Genomic DNA, 21,497 nt, shown 5'->3' with positions numbered 1-21,497 from the left:
GAATAAAGGACTCTAGAGACTTCGTTACTGTAGAATTGAGATCTAATCAGGCCGAAATTAAAAATCAATTAAATGAGATGCAATCCAAACTGGATGTTCTAACTGCTAAGGTTAATGATGTGGAAGAAAAATTGAATGACATAGAAGACAAGTACATGGTAAGGAAGGAAGATGAGGAAAAAAGAGAAAACCAATTAAGAGACCATGAGGAAAGGCTTAGGGAAATAAATGATAGCTTGAGAGGAAGAATTTACCTATATGGATTCAAGAAGAGGCTGAGAGGGAGAGAGGACCACAAAGTACATTGAACAAATCATAGCTGAGAACTTCTCAAATCTGGGGAGGGAACTAGGTATGCTGATCTAAGAGATAGAGAGGACCCCACCCAAAGAAAACCAATAAAAACAGTTCAACACCTTGACATTTAATAGTGAAACTTTCACATTCCAAAGATAAAGAGAAAATCCTTAAAGCAGCAGGAGACAGACACTCTTAACTTATAAGGGTAAGAACTATCAGATTAACAACAGACCTCTCCACAGAGACCTGGCAGGCCAGAAAGGGCTGGCATGATATATAGAGGGTACTAAATGAGAAGAACATGCAGCCAAGAATACTTTATCCAGCAAGGCTCTCATTCAGAATAGAAGGAGAGATAAAGAGCTTCCAAGATAGGCAGAAACAGAAAGAATACGTGACCAACAAACCAGCTCTGCAAGAAAGATTAAGGGAGACACTGTAAAAGAAAGAGGAAGCATAAGAAATAATCCACAAAAACAGGGACAGAATAGGTATGATGACACTAAATCCATAACTTTCAATAGTTACTCTAAACATGAATGGGCTAAATGATCCCATCAAAAGATGCAGGGTATCAGACTGGATATAAAATCAAGACCCATCTATTTACTCTCTACAAGAGACTCATTTTAGACCTAAGGATGCCTACAGCCTGAAAATGAAAGGGTGGAGAAAAATTTATCATTCAAATGGTCATTAAAAGAAAGCAGGTATATCAATCCTAATATCAGAAAAATTGAAGTTTATACCAAAGAGTATATATAGTAGGAGATGAAGCGGGACACTATATCATACTTAAAGGGTCTATGCAACAAGACCTAACAACAATGAATATTTATTCCCCTAATGTGGGAGTTGCCAAGTATATCAAACAATTAATAACCAAAGTAAAGAGATACTAAAGATAATAATACACTTATAGAGGAGACTTCAACAAGCACTTTCTGCAAATGACAGAACTACAAAGCAGAATATCAGCAAAGAAATTAGGGCCTTAAATGATACACTGGACCAGATGGATTTCACAAATATATAGAGAACTTTCATCTGAATGCAACTGAATACACATTCCTCTCAAGTGCACATGGAATTTTCTCTAGAATAGACCACACACTGGGTCAAAAATCAGGTCTCAACTGATACCAAAAGATTGGGATTGTCCCTTCCTTATTTTCAGACCACAATCCTTGAAATGAGAACTCAATCACAAGAAGAAATTTGGAAGAAATTCAAACACATGGAGGTTAAAGAGCATCCTACTAAAAGATGAATGGGTCAACCAGGAAATTAGAGAGGAATTAAAAAGATTCATGGAAACTAATGAAAATGAAGATACAAAAAAAGAAAGAAAATGAAGATACAATGATTCAAAATCTTTGGAATACAGCAAAAGTAGTCCTAAGAGGGAAATACATTGCAATATGAGCCTTCTTCAAAAAATTGGAAAAAACTCAGATACACAAGCTAACCTCCCAAATAAAGGAACTGGAGAAAGAACAGCAAGTAAAACCTACACCAGGCAGAAGAAGGAGATAATAAATATTCGAGCAGAACTCAATGAAATAGATACCACAAGAACTCTGGCACACATCAACAAATCAACAAAACCAGGAGTTGGATATTTGAAGGAATTAATAAGATAGATAAACCACTAGCTAGACTTATTAAAAAGAAAAGGGAAAAGACTCAAATTAATAAAATCATGAAACAAAGAGGAGAGGTCACAACCAATACCAAGGATTTGCAAACAATTTTAAAAACATAATATGAGCAGCTATACACCAACAAATTAAGCAATCTAGAAGAAATGGATACATTTCTGGAAAGCCAAAAATTACCAAAACTGAAAAAGGAAGAAATAGAAAACCTGAACAGGCCAATAACCAGCGAGGAAATTGAAGCAGTCATCAAAAACCTCCCAAGACACAAAAGTCCAGGGCCAGATGGCTTCCCAGGGGGATTCTACCAAACGTTTAAAGAAAAACTAATACCTATTTACTAACGTTGTTCCAAAGGATAGCAAGGGGAGGAATTCTTCCAAATTCGTTTTATGTGGCCAGCATTACCTTGATTGCCAAAACAGAAAACGACCCCCCAAAAAAGGAGACTTATAGACAAATATCCCTGATGAATACAGATGCAAAAATTTTCACGATACTAGCCAATAGGATCCAACAGTACATTAAGAGAATTAATGAAGACTACCAAGTGGGATTTATCCTCAGGATTCAAGGGTGGTTCAACACTCAGAAAACAATCAGCATGAGAGATCACATCAACGTGAGAAGAAAAAAAAAAAACAAGAACCATATGATCCTCTTAATAGATGCAGAGAAAGCATTTGACAAAATACAGCATCCATTCCTGATTAAGACTCTTCAGAGTGTAGGGATAGAAGGAACATTCCTCAGCATCTTAAGAGCCATCTATGAAAAGCCCATAGTGAATATCATTCTAATTGGGGAAAACTGAGAGCCTTTCCCCTCAGATCAGGAATGTGACAGGGATGTCCACTCTCACCACTGCTATTCAACATAGTACTAGAAGTCCTAGCCTCAGCAGTCAGACAACAAAAAGAAAAAAAAAAAAGCATTCAAACTGGCAAAGAAGAAGTCAAACTCTACCTATTCACAGATGATATGATACTTATATTGAATACCCAAAAGACTCCATCCCAAGATTACTAGAACTCATACAACAAATCAACAATATGGCAGGATACAAAATTAATGCACAGAAATCAGTTTCAAATTTATACAATCACAATGATACTGAAGAAAGAAATTAAGGAATCAATCCCATTTACAATTGCACCCATTTTCATAAGATACCTATGAATAAACATAACCAAAGAGGTAAAGGATCTATACACTGAAAACTACAGAACACTTCTGAAAGAAATTGAGGAAGACACAAAGAAGGGGAAAAACATTCCATGCTCATGGATTAGAAGTATAAATATTGTGAAAATGCCAATGCTACCCAAGGCAATTTACACATTCAAAGCAATCCCTATCAAAGTACCATGGACTTTCTTCACAAAGTTGAAACCAATAACCTTCAGATGTGTATGGAACTAGAAAACACCCCGAATAGCTAGGGGAATATTGAAAAAGAAAATGAAAGCTGGGGACACCACAATGCTAGACTTCAAGCTGTACTACAAAACTGTGATCATCAAAATAGTGTGGTACTTGCACAAAAACAGACACATAGATCAATGGGACAGAATAGAGACCCAAGAAATGGGCCCTCAACTCTATGATCAACTAATATTCTCAAAGCAGGAAAAACTATCCACTGGAAAAAGGACAGTCTATTCAATAAATGGTGCTGGGAAAATTGGACAGCCACTTGCAGAAGAATGAAACTGGACCATTCTCTTACACCATACACAAAGATAAACTCAAAATGAATGAAAGATCTAAATCTGAGACAAGATCCCATCAAAATCCTAGAATAGAACACAGGCAACACCCTTTTTGAACTTGGCCACAGCCACTTCTTGCAAGATATATCTATGAAGGCAAGGGAAACAAAAGCCAAAATGTACTATTGGGACATGAGATAAAAAGCTTCTGCACAGCAAAAGAAACAGTCAAAAATAATAAAAGACAACCTACAAAATGGGAGAAGATATTTGCAAATGACCTATCAGACAAAGGGCTAGTATCCAAGATCTGTAAAGTCCTTTCAAAATCAACACCCAAGAAACAAATAATCCAGTCATGAAGTGGGCAGAAGACATGAACAGACATTTCACCAAAGAAGACATACACATGGCCAACAAGCATGTGACAAAATGGTCCCCATCACTTTCCATAAGGGAAATCAAATCAAAAGCACAATGAGATACCACCTCACACCAGTGATGATGGTGAAAATTAACAAGACAGGAAAGAACAAATGTTAGAGAGAATTTGCAGAAGGGAGAACCCTCTTGCACTGTTGGTGGGAATGCAAACTGTTGCAGCCATTCTTGAAAACAGTGTGGAGGTTCCTCAAAAAGTTAAAAATAGAGCTACCCCAGGATCCAGCAATTACACTCCTGGGTATTTACTCCAAAATTACAGATGTAGTGAAATGCCGAGACACCTGCGCCCCAATGTTTATAGCAGCAATGTCCACAATAGCCAAACTGTGAAAAAAGCCATGATGTCCTTCAATAGATTATTGGATAAGAAAATGTATAAATGTATAAATGCATCAATATATATTGTATATATCGTATATATATAGTATGTATATATATATAGTGTGTGTGTATATATATATATACACACATTGGAATATTACTCAGCCATTCCAAGAGATGAATACCCACCATTTGCTTTGATGTGGATGGACCTGGAGCGTATTATGTTGAGTGAAGTAAGTCAATCGGAGAAGTAAAAATCATCATATGGTTTCATTTATATATGGAATATAAGAAATAGTAAAAGAGATTATAAGGGAAAGGAGGGGAGCTGAGTGGGAAAAATTAGAGAGGGAAAGAAATCATGAGACTCCAAACTCTGGGAAAAAAGCAAAGGGTTGCCAAAGGGGAGGTGGGTGGGGGAATGGGGTAACTGGGTGATGGGCAATGCAGTGGGCACATGATGTGATGAGCATTGGGTATTATATGCTGGCAAATTGAATTTAACTTAAAATAATGTAAAAAAAATGGGGAGAATTCACCCACAAATCCATCTGGCCCTGGACTTTAGTTTGTTGGGAGTTTTTGATTACTGATTTATTTTATTTGCTGGTTAAAATTTGTCTGCTCAAGCTTTCCATTTCTTCCTGTTTCAGTTTTGGTAATTTATACATTTGTAGGAATCTATCCAACTCTTCCAGGTTGTCCAATATTTGGCATATAGGTTTTCATAATATTCTCTTAGAATTGTTTGTATTTCTTTGGTTTTGGCTGTTATTTTCCCTCTCTTATTTGTGATTTTATTTATTTGGTTATTTTCCATTTCCTTTTTGATATGTCTGGTCAGATGTTTATAAGTTCTATTAATATTTGCAAAGATCCAGGTCTTAGGTTAATTGATCCTTTTATAAATTTTAGTTTCTATAGGTTTTGGTTCTGCTCTAGTCTTTATTTTTCCCTCTCTTCTTACTGCCTTTTGTTTGTTGCTCTTTCTATCTCCATTAGATGTAAGGTTAAGTTGCTTATTTGGGATTTTTCTGGCTTTCTAAGGTCAGCCTGTTTTGTTATATACTTCACTCTAAGGACCACTCTTCCCACATCAAAAAAGGTTTTAGACCATTGTGTTTTCAATATTTTTTGTTTTCATGTTTTTTTTAAATTTCTTCTTTGTTTTCCTGGTTGGCCCACTCATTGCTTAGTAGCATGTTGCTTAACCTCCATGTATTTATGATCTTTCCAATTTTTTTCTTTTGATTGACTTCAGTTTCATAGAGTTGTGGTCAGAAAAGATGCCAAGTATGGTTTCAGTTGACTTGTTGAGGCCTGTGTTTGTGATGTAATATGTGATCTATCCTGAAGAATGTCCTATGTTCACTTGAAAAGGTTTTTAATTTATTTTTTTGTTTGTTTTGGTTCTTGTTCTTCTTTTGATTTTGTTTAGGAGGGAGTATTATGAATATATCTGCTAAATCCATGTAGTCCAGTGTATCATCCAAAGTCATCATTTGGTTGTTGATTTTCTCCTTAGATGATCTGTCCAATGATATAAGTGGAGTGTTAAAGTCTCCTTCTATTATTATATTATAATCAATTAGTTCTTTTATGTTTGTCAGTAATTGTTTCATATATTTAGGTGCTCTGATGTTAGTGGCATAAATATTTACAATTATTATAGCTTCTTGCTTGATTGTCCCCATTATGATTATGATTTGTCTTTTGTCAGAGTCTTAGTTTTAAGTCCATTTTGTCTGATATAAGCATTGTTACCCAGGCTTTCTTTTGACATCCATTTGCAAGATAAATACTTCTCCATCCCCTCACTTTCAATCTGCAGGTGTCTTTTGGTCTAAAATGAGTCTCCTGTAGGCAGCATAGAGATGGGTCTTGCTCCTTTTTTATCCCTTCTGACACCCTATGTCTTTTGTTCGGTGTGTTTAGTCTACGTACATTGGGAGAAATAATTGATTGATATGTCTTTATTACCATTTTATGACTTGTCATTGTTTCTGGAGATTTTCTCTGATACTTTATTGTTTTTATCACTTTTGGTTCTCCTTTGCACTCAAAGAGTCCCCTTTAATATTTCCTTTAAAACTGATTTTATTTATTCATTTATTTGTTTGTTTGAGAGAGCATGGGGGAGAGAGAGAGAGACAGAGAGACAGAGAGAGAGAGAACATGAGCGGGGTGGGGAGGGAGGCAGAGGGAGAAGCAGACTCCCTGCTGAGCAAAGAGCCCAATGTGGAGCTCAGTCCCAGGACCCTGAGATCATGACCCGAGCTGAAGGCAGCCATTTAACTGACTGAAGCACCCAGCCACCCTCTCTTTAATATTTCTTACAGGGCTGGTTTAGTGGTCATGAACTCCTTTAGTTTTTGTTTGAGAAACCCTATCTCTCCTTGTCTGTTGAATGATAGCCTTGCTGGAAGAATATTCTTGGCTGCAGATTTTGCCCATTCAGCACTTTGAGTATATTATGTTACTCCCTTCTGTCTTGGCATGTTTGTATTGCAAAATCTCTAGCTAGCCTTATGGGTATTCCCTTGTGAGTCAAGGACTTCTTTTGTCTTGCTACTCTTTAGATTTTTCTTTATCGGTATATTTTGCAAGTTCAATTACAATATGTCTTGCCATTGGCCTGTTTTTGTTGATTTTGATGGGAGTCCTCCGTGCTTCCTAGATCTGAATGTCTATTTCTTTCCCCAGATGAGGGAAGTTTTCAGCTAGTATTTCTTCAAATAAATTTTCTTTCCCCTTTTCTCTCTCTTCCTAAGTCTATTTTTGTGTTGCCTAGTTCTTTTCTCTCTCCTTTGTCTGGCTTCATTTCTTTCCATTAATTCGTCTTCTAGGGCAATAATCCATTCCTCTCCTTCATCTAGCCTGCTTCTCATTCCATCAAGTTTGTTTTCAATCATGCTTATTGCACTCTTCGTCTTTGATTCTTTTTTTAAAAATTTTATTTATTTAGTATTTTAGAGAGCAAGCCGAGGGAGGAGCAAAGGGAGAGGGACAAACTCCATGCTGAATGCAAAGCCTAACACAGGGCTCAATATCATGACACTAAGGTCATGATCTGAGCCAAAACCAAGAGTTGTATACTTAACCAACTGAGCCACCCAAGCACTCCTGATTGATTCTTTTTAAACTATTTTGTCTCTGTTGTTAGGGTCTCACTGATATCTTCCATTCGTTTCTCAAGCCCAAGAGTACCCTTATGATCATTGCTTTAAATTCTCCATCAGGAATGTTACTTATATCTGTTTTTCTTTTATCTCTCGCTGTCTTCTTATCTTGTTCTTTCATTCGTTATAAATTTTTCCATGTTGGCATTTTGTCTAAGTCTCTGCTTTCTTCTCTGCATTAAAAAAAAACAATTATATTACCTAATCCCAAAAGCAATGGCTTTATGAAGAAGAGGTCGTCTACTGTTCAGGCCCTGACACTTCAGGGAGTGTCTTTGGTGTGTGTTTTGTATGTTCTGCTGCTGTGTTCTGGGTGCTGTATCCTTCAGTCCAGTCATCTGTAGAGGCTCTCCTTGCCAGTATACTGTGGGCAATGTTTGATCATTGGGCTGAATATGGTGAGCTTTAAGTAGGTAATCTCTGGACTGCTTCTGAAATGAGACCTGACACCAACTCCACCAGAACTGGGGCCCTGCGGAAATCTGGTTGAGAGATTTGGTGTGGGCTGGGGGTTTGTTCTGGTCTTCTTTGGGGAGGGGTGCCTGCAATGATGTGACTGAAGCAAGCTTGACTGAGGGCAGTCCCACTAGAGAACGGGACATAATCATGTTAAGCAGCTATTGTCAACAGTGCACTGTCTCTTACAGGTTGTTCTGTGTTCATGCTGAGGGACAAAGGAGGGAAATGGAGTTAGCCAGCTCCTTTTTTCCCCTAGAGTTGTTTGTCCATGAACACTGCCTCTCAGGTATCCACTTGAAGAAGAGTGAATAATCCTCCCCTGTGTCCCCCAGGCATTCTTCACATCACTTTTTCTATGTTGTTTTCCCCCAGGTTGTTTGCCTGCCTTCTTTCCAGGAGCAGAGCAGTGCCTTCCGGACTCTATCTCAGCCAAGCCTCTTGACTTTAAAACTCCAAACTTTAAGCCCCACTGGTTGCAAGAATTTACAAAATTCTGCCCCTCTCATTTTCCAAGCCAATGGCTTTGTGAAATGTTATCTTTGTGTATTCCCCTGTGTGCTCCTCTCTCTCCCCTTCTCTGTGACTCTTTACTTCCTCCTCTCTGGAGCACCCATGATCCATGTCTTCCCTAAACTATGTCTCTACACTTCCTACCCTCTTCAATGTGGCCTCTTCTCTTCCTTTAGTTGTGAAGTTTGTTCTGTCAGTATTCTGATGGTTTCTGGGATATTTCGGATGATTTGATAGTTATCTTGTTGTATTCATGGGACAAGATGAATCTAAGGTCTTCGTACTCTACTGCTATCTTCCTCCTTCCCTCAGCATTGTTTAAATATACCTGGTGTTACCAAAATTCTTATATTTTTGTAAGATCCAACATTCTATTTCATGCATTTTTACCTATTGTGCTATTCCTTCTAAAAGTGGAGACTACCACTTTTTTTTAACCTGGCTAAATTATTAATAAGATTCAGTTCAACTATCATCCCTCCCAAAAAGCTCACTCCAAATCACCAGCTGTGATCTGCCCTCTTCTCTGATCTCATAATGCCTACATACACTTCTGTTTATTTATTCAACATTTATTGAGAATTTACTATGTGTAAGACAATGTGTTAGATAATCAGACTATAAGTGAGCAACATTAGGCATAACTGCTGCCTTCATGGAGCTTACAGTTAATCTTGTCAGTTACCATATTAAAATGTAATTCACTATTTTGCTTTCTACTATCTCTAAAGTATAAAATACTTAATACCAAGGCCTATATATATATTCACATTGGTACCCTTAGTTCACAACAGTCCTGAAATATAATAGGCACACACACACACACACACACACACACACACACACACACAAATGCTTATTGAACTGAACTTTCTGATTATCCCAAAGTAAAAAATGGCCCTTTCCCAAATTATTAGTGCCATGGCCATCTCTTTTTTAATCTGTCCCTACTTTCTGCTACTGGATAGCAACACAAGGATAAGAGAACACATCCCATGGGATGGTTAGTATGGGGGTAATAGAGATTGAAGGGAAAGAATATATAACTCATAAAGAGGTTGACCCAAAGCTATTTGTAGCACTTTTTTTTTATTTGTTCTGTTTGCATTCTCTCCAGATTATCTTCCTACTACAATATATTCTGAAAACATTGTCTTCTCTCACATAGATGATTTGAAGAAAATGTGTGTGTGTGTGTGTGAGAGAGAGAGAGAGAGACAGAGACAGACAGACAGACAGACACAGAGATTGGACATCTTTATAAATTCTGATCCAATCTGAATTCTGATCCAAATGAGTCTCATATTGAGTCAGCATTATGTAGCACTCATAATACACCTGAGATGTTGAGAGTGGCACAGGTACCCAATCCAATGGATGACATTGAGTCAATATTAGAATCAATTTGGCATTTACACTTTGCTTCCACTGTCCTCAAAATTCAGTTTCAATCTGTCCACCTCTCTTTTTAGGTTCCAAACCACTGACTTTCATATTATCATACATGTGGGCTCTTGGAATGGTACTTTGATGATTAACTTTTGGAAAATATAAAACAACAATGGCTAAGATAGCTGTTGAAAGATACTTTTATCTAGTAGCATCAGATGCAGTAAGAACCAAAGATTTGAAGTTTCCACTATATATTACAGTGACTAAAACACAAATCCTTGGCCTGACCTGCTGACTTGATAATTATCTAGATACAGCTATTTAGATGATTTAAGAAACAAGAGCCTGAGTGGATGCTTATTACTTAATCCTTACCCTTCCCCCATTCCTTGCTCCCTGCTGACTCTTTCAAATGTTCTTCCTCTCCTCCTCTGTCACCCTGTCCTCTACACACACACACACACACACACACACACACACTTTCATATTCTACAAAAATTTGTCCATGCAAGAAGATAATGTAGCCTCCGCATTTGTCTATAAAGGCTTTTTATTATTAGCATGAATGAGAACAGAAAAACTTTGTTGATCTTGAAATATACTTCTTGCCAATTTCACTTCAGTGCTAATAATGTTTTTCACTTCTATCTTGTTCTGTGAAGGAAAAACAATGCATACTCCAAAGAGTAGCCACTTACAAAATTATCTTTGTGAATACAGGTAATTCCCTTTAAATTCTATGTTGTATAATCAGTTCTTATAGTAAATAGGTGTGACTGAGTCTCTATAATGGGAATAAGTGACTTAATTATGCCTTATAGCTCTGTACTTTTATTTAAAGGGCTAAAGTTAAAGTACTGATAAATGAATTGTATTTTAATCTAATAATTATTGGAACTTTAATCAAATCACTTGGACCATTTTTCCTCCCTGTGCCAATGTTGTAAAAGCTATTTTGTAGGGTACATTTCAACCTATTTTGATAATATAAAGAAAAGATAATATAGGTACTTGTCTTCTGGAAGCTCTATGACTTAAGCATGTGAGTGCCCGTGTGTGTGTGTGTGTGTGTGTGTGTGAGTGTTTTCTTATGCTATACAAAAATTGCTCATTTTTTTAATGAATGTGCTATTTAAATGCAGAAGATCTAACATTTTAAGATTTTCATCAATTCTTAAAGAATCCCGTGTTACCGTCCGTTTATCGTTAGAAACTAATTTCATCCAAGGTTTCCTTCCCCACCCAGAATTTGGCACTGGAGGTTTAAATAAATGCTATCAATGGGGGATCCCTGGGTGGCGCAGCGGTTTGGCGCCTGCCTTTGGCCCAGGGCGCGATCCTGGAGACCTGGGATCGAATCCCACGTCGGGCTCCCGGTGCATGGAGCCTGCTTCTCCCTCTGCCTGTGTCTCTGCCTCTCTCTCTCTCTGTGACTATCATAAATAAATAAAAATTTAAAAAAAAATGCTATCAATGGCACTATTAAATAAGATTGCATCCTAGTTGACTGAGGTACATGCTAGGATCTTCTACCTTTGAAAATGCAGTTCTTTAATTATACTTCACAGATATAAATGAAATTACCTTGAATGCTTACTTGGTGGGCTTATTACTGAAAGTACAATGTTAAGTGATCAAATCCTTACAGCAACGTGGATCTGATGAAAAAAAAAATGTACTTCATCATAAGAAAGGAGAAAGTTAAATGAAAAACAAAAGACCCAGGAACTAGGAAAGTGTGAAATATCCAATAGCCATCTAAAAAACTTCATTAACTCTTTCAAGCTGATGAATATAATTATGTGCTTACTTGTTGAATTTATTTTTTTCCTAGATGTAATTAGTCTTCTCTAATATAAATAATATTTATTCAAGCTGACCCTTTGAGATTTGAGGGCTTTTAGATTTTTAAAGTATTTTTCTCTTTATGTCTACTGAGATTTAATGAATTTTGAGTACCTCACTGGCTGTAGGTAGGCTTTGAACAGATTCATATTATGTTTTTCTAATGAGATTTTAATGGAGGGATTAATTTCAAGAATTCAATATAGACATTCTGAATCTATTTTTTAAATAATAGAAAGTAGCATATATCCACTGTAAAAAAAAAAAATTTACCAATTAAGAAAGCATGAGAAAGATAACTCAAGGGAAGGGCAAGATGGCAGAAGAGTAGAGGTCTTTAAGTCACCTGGGCCCAAAAACTTACCTAGATAACTTTCAAAACATCCTGAACACCTATGAACTCGACCTGAGATTTAAAGAGAGAACAGCTGGAATGCGACAGAGAGAAAGGTTTTTGTTTCTAACACGGTAGGAGGCAAAAATAAATAAATAAATAAATAAATAAATAAATAAATAAAATAGAATAGAGTGGGAGAGGGGAACGTGAGTAGCCAGGCTGAGGCAGAGCAGCAAAAGCCTCCAGGGCAGGAAAGCCCAGCCACAGAGAAGCAGGAACTTTTAAAATCCACGCCTGAGTTTTCCCTGATGGAAAAGTACTTGCAGGGGAATCGGGCAAAATCTCAGGAGGGGCAGTGAAGCCTCAAGATTCCTGGAGTCACTATCAGAAGAGGGGCACGAAGAGAAAAGCTCAACACAAACCATGGTCTGATATCAGTAAAAGGCTGTAAAACATGCCCCTCTGGGGCATGTACAGCTTCCCTTAAAGAGAGGCATCCTTGGGAGCACAAGTCCAGAGGCACAGGGCCCTGGATCCCAGGGTGCCCAAGCAAGAAAGCTGGCAATCCTCCATTCCCCCTGGGACAGGCATAAGTGGGGAGAGCACAGGAAAGCGAGAACTCTCCTGCTGCTGGGAGCTCCCACAAGTTGTGCAAATCAGGGCACCTGCAGCTGCCTCCAGGAGCATCTAGACCAGTGAGGACTAGGAGACTGCAGTTAGTTACGGGGATCTTGACTCCAGAGCTGGAAATTTGGTCACTGCCATTGTTGTTTTTCATCCTTGTTTCACCTTGTGCCTAGGAGAGGCAGGGCCTCTAGGGCCTCACAGGATTAGTAGCTCATACTGAGCCCAGTATGGGTGAAGGGGCTGGGAATCTCCACCTGGTCACACACACCTGAGAATCATCACAGCAGATCCCTCCCCCAGAAGACCACCTGGAAGAGCAAGTTTATTGACCAAGCAGCCCTGGAAAGCTCCAGGACTGACAGAAAATAGTATATAGAAATGGAGGGTCCCTTTTTTTATCTTTTTCCATTACAACTCATTTTTATATCAGACTAAAAATTACCAATATTTTTTCTCTTTTTCCACCTTAACTACAATATTTTCCCAACTCTTCATTTTTAAGTTGTTTTCTTTTTTGACTTTCATATTTCTACAATTACATGTCTTAGATATATTTTTCACTTCTGGATTCCCTTCAATGTGTTCAATTTAACTTTGATATATATATATAAAAGATATAGGTTTTTGGTTTTTTATTTTTATGCCTTGTTTTGTTTTACAATGATGGAAGTTCATACCTTCTTAAACATGACCAGCATACACCCAGAACCAAGTGGAATACCATGCTGGTTCATTCTGGGAGATTATATTCTCTCTCTCCATTCTGACCCTTCTTTTATCTTCTTTATATTTTGGTGGAAAATGTTGGGGCTTTATGTAAGTATTGCTGGTTTTTATAAATTTGGGATTGAGCATCTTCTAACATACAGAGCAAAATACACTCAGAACCAAGAAGAACATCCTCTAGGATCCCTCAGGGAGACTACACTCTCTCCTCACCACCATCCCCCCCCCTTTTTTTTTTCATCCCCCCCTTTTTTCCTCTTTACTTTTTTTTTCTTTTCTTCTTTTTCTTTTTTTCTTCTTCTTTGATTTTCATATTTGGCCTCTTCTGTTTTACTAATTTGTTTTAAAATGTGTTTTTCACTTTACTGGTCCTTTTGTTTTATTTTGTTCTGTTCTTTTTCTTCTGGTTTCTGGTCTATGAATTCTTCAGAATCATCTAGGATGTATTTTACTTAGGTCGTGGTTGATATTTTTGACTCATCCCACTCATACAGCCACTTTGCACTGGACAAAATGACTAGAAGGAAAAATTCACCACACACACACAAAAAAAACAGAAACAGTACTCTTTTCCACATAGTTACAGAATTTGGAATTCAATACAATGTCAGAAATTCAATTCAGAAGTACAATTATAAAGCTACTGGTGGCTCTGGAAAAAAGCATAAAGGACTCAAGAGACTTCATTACTATAGAACTGAGATCTAATCAGGCAGAAATTAAAAATAGTTTAATTAAGATGAAATCCAAACTGTATGCTCTATCTGCAAGAGTTAATGAGAAGGAAAAGACTGACAGAGATTCATCACTTCTGTAGTGAGAAGTGATATTCTTCACTTCTATAAGGAAAGAAGCAGAGGGAAAAAATAAAAATAATTAAGAGCCCATGAGGAAAGGTTTAGCAATATAAATGAGAGCTTCAGACTGGAGAACATATGTATAATTTGGATTCCAGAAGAGGGTGAGAGAGAGAAAGAGGACCACAAAGTACATTTGAACAAATCATAGCTGAGAACTTCCCAAATCCAGGAAAGAAAACAGGCATTCAGATCCAAGACAGAGAGAATCCCCCCAAAAATCAATGAAAACCATTTAACACCTCGAAATTTAATAATGAAATTTAAATTTTAAAGATAAAGAGAAAATCCTTAAAGCAGTATGAGACAAGATTCTTAACTTATGTAGGAAGAAATATCAGATTAACAGCAGACCTCTGCACAGAGGCCTGGAAGGCCAGAAGGAGCTGGCATGATATATTCAGGGTCCTAAATGAGAAGAACCTGCAGCCAAGAATACTTTATCCAGCAAAGCTCTCATTCATAATAGGAGAGATAAAGAGATTCCAGGATAGGCAGAAACTGAAAGAATAGGTGACCACCAATCTGGCTCTGCAAGAAATATTAAGGGAGACCCTGTAAAAGAAAGAGGGAGCCGAAAGATACAAACTACAAAAACAAAGACTGAATAGGTAATACAATGACACTAAATTCATCTTTCAAAAGTTACTCTGAACATGAATGGGTGAAATGATCTCCTCAAAAGACACAGGTTATCAAACTGCATATAAAAACAAGGCCCATCTATATGCTGTCTACAAGAGACTCATTTTAGACCTAAGAATATCTCCATCCTGAAATAAAAGGGTGGAGAAAAATTTACCATTCAAATGGTCCTTAAAAGAAAGCTAGGGTAGCGATCATCATATTAGATAAACTAAAGTTTATACCAGATACTATATAGAAGATGAAGAGGGGCACTATATCATAGTTAAAGGGTCTATCCAGAAGAAGACCTAACAACCATGATATTTATGTCCCAAATGTGGGAGATCCAAGTATATCAATCAATTAATAACCAAAGTAAAGAGATACTTAGATAATAACTTACTGAAAGTAGAAGAATTCAACACCACACTTTCTGCAAATGACAGATATTCTAAGCACAACATTACAAAGAAACAAGGGCCTTAAATGATACATTGTACCAAATAGATTTCTATAACTTACTGAAAGATAATAACTTACTGAAAGTATAATAATAACTTACTGAAAGTAGAAGAATTCAACACCACACTTTCTGCAAATGACAGATATTCTAAGCACAACATTACAAAGAAACAAGGGCCTTAAATGATACATTGTACCAAATAGATTTCACAGATATATATACTGAACATTCCATCCTTATGCAACTGAATATGCATTCTTCACAAGTGTACATGTAATTTTCTCCAAAATAGACCACATACTGGGTCACAAATCAGGTCTCCACTGATACCAAAACACTGGGACTGTCCCCTGCATATTTTCAGACCAGAATGCTTTGAAACTAAAACACAACCACAAGAAGAAATTTGGAAGAAACTCAAACACATGGAGGTTAAAGAGCATCCTACTAAAAGATGAATGGGTCAATCAGGAAATTAGAGAAGAATTAAAAAGTTTCATGGAAAGTAATGAAAATGAAAATACAACCACTCAAAATCTTTGGGATACAGCAAAAGCAATACTAAGAGGGAAATACATCACAATGCAAACATTGCTCAAAAAAATTGGAAAAAACTCAATACACAAGCTAACCTTGCAACTAAAAGAATTGGAGAAAGAACAGAAAATAAAACCTAAACCAAGCAGAAGAGAGATAATAAAGATTCAAGCAGAACTCAATGAAATAGACAGTAGAAGAATTGTAGAGCAGATCAACAAAGCTATGAGTTGGTTCTTTGAAAGGATTAACAAGATAGATAAACCATTAGCCAGTCTTATTAAAAAGAAAAAAGACTCAATAAAATCACGAATGAAAGAGGAGAGATCACAACCAATACCAAGGAAATACAAATGATTTTATAAATGAATTATGAGCAGCTATATGCAAAAAAAATAGGCATCTAGAAGAAACTGATGCATTTCTGAAAACCACAAATTACCAAAACTGGAATAGGAGGAAATAGAAAACTTGAACATGCCAGTTACCAGGGAGTAAAATGAAGCAGTCATCAAAGACTTCCCAAGACTCAAAAGTCCAGGGCCAGATAGCTTCCCAGGGAAATTCTATCGAATGTTTAAAGAAGAAATAATACTTATCCTATGAAAGCTGTTTCAAAGGATAGAAAAGGAGGGAATACTTCCAAACTTGTTTTATGTGACTAGCATTAGTGTTTTTCCTAAACCAGAAAATACCCCTCAGAAAAGGAGACTTATAGACTAATATCCCTGATGAACACAGATGCAAAAATTCTCAACAAGATACTAGCCAATAGGATCCAACAGTACATTAAGATTAGTCACGATGACCAAGAGGGATTTATCCTCAGGATTCAAGGGTGGTTCAACATTTGTAAAATAATCAACATAATAGATCACATTAACATGAGAAAAAAAACAAGAATCATATGATACTCTCAATAGATGCAGAGAAAGCAGTTGACAAACTACAGCATCCATTCCTGATCAAAACTCTTCAGAGTGTAGGGATAGAGGGAACATTCCTCAGCATCTTAAAAGCCATCTATGAAAAGCCCACAGCAGATACCATTCTCAATTGGGGAAAACTGAGAGCCTTTCCCCTAAGATCAGGAACACGACAAGGATGTCCACTCTTACCACTGCTATTCAGAATAGTACTAAAATCCTAGCCTCATCAATTAAACAACAAAGAAAAATAAAAGGTAGTCAAACTGGCAAGGAAGAAGTCAAACTCTCCCTCTTCGCAGATGACATGATACTGTATATAAAAAACCCAAATGACTCCACCCCAAGATTGATAGATATCATACAGCAATTCAGCAATGTGGCAGGATACAAAATCAATGCCCAGAAATCAGTGGCATTTCTATACACTAACAATGAGACCAAAGAAAGAAATTAAGGAATCGATCCCATTTACAATGGCATCAAAACCCATAAGATACCTAGAAATAAACCTAACCAGAGGTAAGAGATCTATAGCCTAAAAACTACAGAACACTTCTGAAAGAAATTAAGGAGGACACAAAGAAATGGAAAAATGCTCAATATTCATGGATTGGAAGAATAAGTAGTGTGAAAATATCTATGCCTCCCAGGGCAATTTACACATTCAATGCAATCCCCATCAAAATAACATGGATTTTATTCACAATTAGAATACATAATCTAAAGACTTGTATGGAATCAGAAAAGACCCCAAATAGCCAGAGAATATTGAAAAAGAAAACCAATGCAGGAGGCATCACAATACCTGAATTCAAACTGTATTACAAAGTTGTGATCATCGAGGCAGTGTGGTACTGGTACAAAAACAGACACATAGATCAATAAAACAGAATATAGAACCCGGAAATGGGCACCCAACTCTATGGTCAACTAATATTCGATAAAGGAGGAAAGACTATCCATTGGAAGAAAGGCAGTCTCTTCAATAAATGGTGCTGAGAAATTGGACAGCCACGTTCAGAAGAATGAAACTGGACCATTCTCTTATACTGTACACAAAGATAAACTCCAAATAGTTGAAAGATCTAAATGTGAGACAAGAATCCATCAAAATCCTAAAGGAGAACACAAGCCTTTTTGAACTTGGCCACAGCAACTTCTTGCAAGATACATCTATAAAGGCAAAGGAAACAAAAGCAAAAATGAACTTTTGTTACTTAATCAGGATAAAAAGCTTCTGCACAGCAAAAGAAACAGTCAACAAAACTAAAAGGCCACCTCCAGAATGGGAGAAGATATTTGCAAATGACATATCAGATAAAGGGCTAGTATCCAAGATCTATAAAGAACTTATCAAACTCAACAGCAAAGAAACAAGCAATCCAATCATGAAATGTGCAGAAGACATAAACAGAAATTTCACCAAAGAAGACATACACATGGCCCACAAGCACAGAGAAAATGCTCCACATCACTTGCCATCAGGGAAATACAAATCAAAACCACAATGAGATACCACCTCACACCAGTGAGAATAGTGAACATTAACAAGACAGGATAGAACAAATGTTGTAGGGGATTTGCAGAAGGGGGAACCCTCTTGCACTGTTGGTGGGAACTCAAAATGGTACAGCCACTCTGGAAGACAGTGTGGAGGTTCTTCAAAAAGTTAAAAATAGGGGGATCCCTAGGTGGCGCAGCGGTTTAGCGCCTGTCTTTGGCCCAGGGCGCGATCCTGGAGACCCGGGATCGAATCCCACATCGGGCTCCCGGTGCATGGAGCCTGCTCCTCCCTCTGCCTGTGTCTCTGCCTCTCTCTCTCTCTCTCTCTCTCTGTGACTATCATAAATAAAAAAAAAAAGTTTAAAAAAAAAAAAGTTAAAAATAGAGCTACCCCACGACCCAGTAATTCCGCTACTGGGTATTTACCCTAAAGATAAAGATGTAGTGGGGATCCCTGGGTGGCCCAGCAGTTTGGCGCCTGCCTTAGGCCCAGGGCGCGATCCTGGAGACCCGGGATTCAATCCCACATCGGGCTCCCGGTGCATGGAGCCTGTTTCTCCCTCTGCCTATGTCTCTGCCTCTCTCTCTCTCTCTCTCTCTCTGACTATCATAAAATAATTTTTAAAAAAAGATACAGATGTAGTGAAACTCCGGGACATCTGCACCCTAATGTTCATAGCAGCAATGTCCACAATACCCAAACTGTGGAAGAAGTCATGATGTCCTTCAACAGATGAATGGATAAAGATGTGGTCTACATATACAATGGAATACTACTCTGCCATCAGAAAGGATGAATAGCCACCATTTGTTTTGACATGGATGGAACTGGAAGTATTATGCTGAGTGAAGTTACTCAATTGGAGAAGACAGTCATCATATGGTTTCATTTATATGTAGAATATAAGAAATAATTAAAGGCATTATAAGGAAAAGGAGGGGAGCTGAGTGGGAAAAATTAGAGAGGGAGACAAACCATTAGAGATTCCTAACTCTGGGAAACGAACAAAGGGTTGTGGAAGGGGAGGTGAACGGGGGGTCGGGGTAACTGGGTGATGGGCAATGGGAAGGGCACTTGATGGGATGGGCACTAGGTGCTATACTATATGTTGGCAAATCGAACTTGAATAAAAACAAATGAAAAAGAAGAGAATAACCACTCAAAATCCCATCACAAACATAAACACTTAAAAATTGTATATATTTAGTATTTTCTATATATTGATGTGTATATAAATATCATAAAATCATTCCATTTCTGTTTTAGTTTCTGCATTACTTACATAAAATTTTAAAAAGTAAATTTTCCATGTCACTAAACATAATTTAAAGCATGCTTTTAAATGGCATCAATCATTGCTTATAAATAATTCCAAATTTTTAGACATTTAAAGTGATTTAATTTTTTTGCCTGCCTGTGGGTGAATCCTGTGTTTGTTTGTTTGTTTGTTTAAATTCAATTAGCCAACATATACTAGTACATCATTAGTTTTGGATGTAGAGTTCAGTAATTCATCAAATACATATAATGTCAAATGATCATCACATCACATGCCCTTCTTAATGACCATCACCCAATTACCATCCTCCCAAACACCTCTCCTCCCTCAACCTTCAGTTTGTTTCCTATAGTTAAGAGTCTCTCATGATTTGTCTCCCTGTCTGATGCCTTCCCATTCCATCCCTTCCCCTATGATCCTCTGTGCTGTTTCTTAAGGTAATTTCAAATATTTAGCATCAAAATAATGTTGTAGTAAACATCCTTTTAGTATGTCTTTCTACATGTGTCTAATTATTTCTTTAGAATAATTTCCAATGTGTGGATTTACTAGGTCATAGGGAGTAAAGCTGTTTAAATCTCTTCAAACATATTGCCAACTTTCCCTCAAGATAATTTGCACTTCATTGTCAGTGTACATGGGTGCCAATTTTACAATATTATCACCAGAACTAGCTGTATGTTAACAATCTCTTCCTCGTTTGCTAGAAAAAAATCTATTTAATTATTTAATTTGAATTTCAATTAATTTGGAGGTTAAAGGTGTTTTCATAGATTGGCAGTGTTTATAAATTTTATCTTTATGTCCCTTGTTTTCTCCTAGAATGCTTCATGTTTTCTAATTGGCATGCATGTGATATTCATATATTTAAAATATTAACATTTCATCTGTTATTTTTCAATTATTTTTCATTCGCCATTTTTCTTTTATTTTTTTTAATTTATTTTTTATTGGTGTTCAATTTACTAACATACAGAATAACCCCCAGTGCCCGTCACCCATTCACTCCCACCCCCCGCCCTTCTCCCCTTCCACCACCCCTAGTTCGTTTCCCAGAGTTAGCAGTCTTTACGTTCTGTCTCCCTTTCTGCTATTTCCCACACATTTCTTCTCCCTTCCCTTATATTCCCTTTCACTATTATTTATATTCCCCAAATGAATGAGAACATATAATGTTTGTCCTTCACCGACTGACTTACTTCACTCAGCAGAATGTGAACTGGTGCAGCCACTCTGGAAAACTGTGTGGAGGTTCCTCAAACAGTTAAAAATATACCTGCCCTACGACCCAGCAATTGCACTGTTGGGGATTTAACCCAAAGATACAAATGCAATGAAACGCCGGGACACCTGCACCCCGATGTTTATAGCAGCAATGGCCACGATAGCCAAACTGTGGAAGGGGCCTCGGTGTCCAACGAAAGATGAATGGATAAAGAAGATGTGGTTTATGTATACAATGGAATATTACTCAGCTATTAGAAATGACAAATACCCGCCATTTTTCTTTTAATGATATTCACCAAATTTTTTAAAAACTATGCAATCAAATCTATCATTTAATTTTTCTTACAGTTTTCTTTTCCTTAGAAGTAACACAATGTCCTACCAGCTCCCTGATTATATAATATTCACCTATTATTTCATTGTTTAGTAGGCATACATATGTTTACAAACACATACATGCATACATATATATATTCGTAAATAAGATTAGACTGTAGTTTGTTTGGGATAAGGGTTATATTTGCAAAGTAATACATCAGATTTATGCTGTTGTGTTAGCTG

This window comes from Canis lupus, chromosome X (genome assembly GCF_048164855.1).
Source record: "Canis lupus baileyi chromosome X, mCanLup2.hap1, whole genome shotgun sequence".
Classification (NCBI taxonomy): Eukaryota; Metazoa; Chordata; class Mammalia; order Carnivora; family Canidae; genus Canis; species Canis lupus.
The sequence above is the reverse complement of the archived record's forward strand: the minus strand, read 5'-3'. Positions refer to the sequence as shown.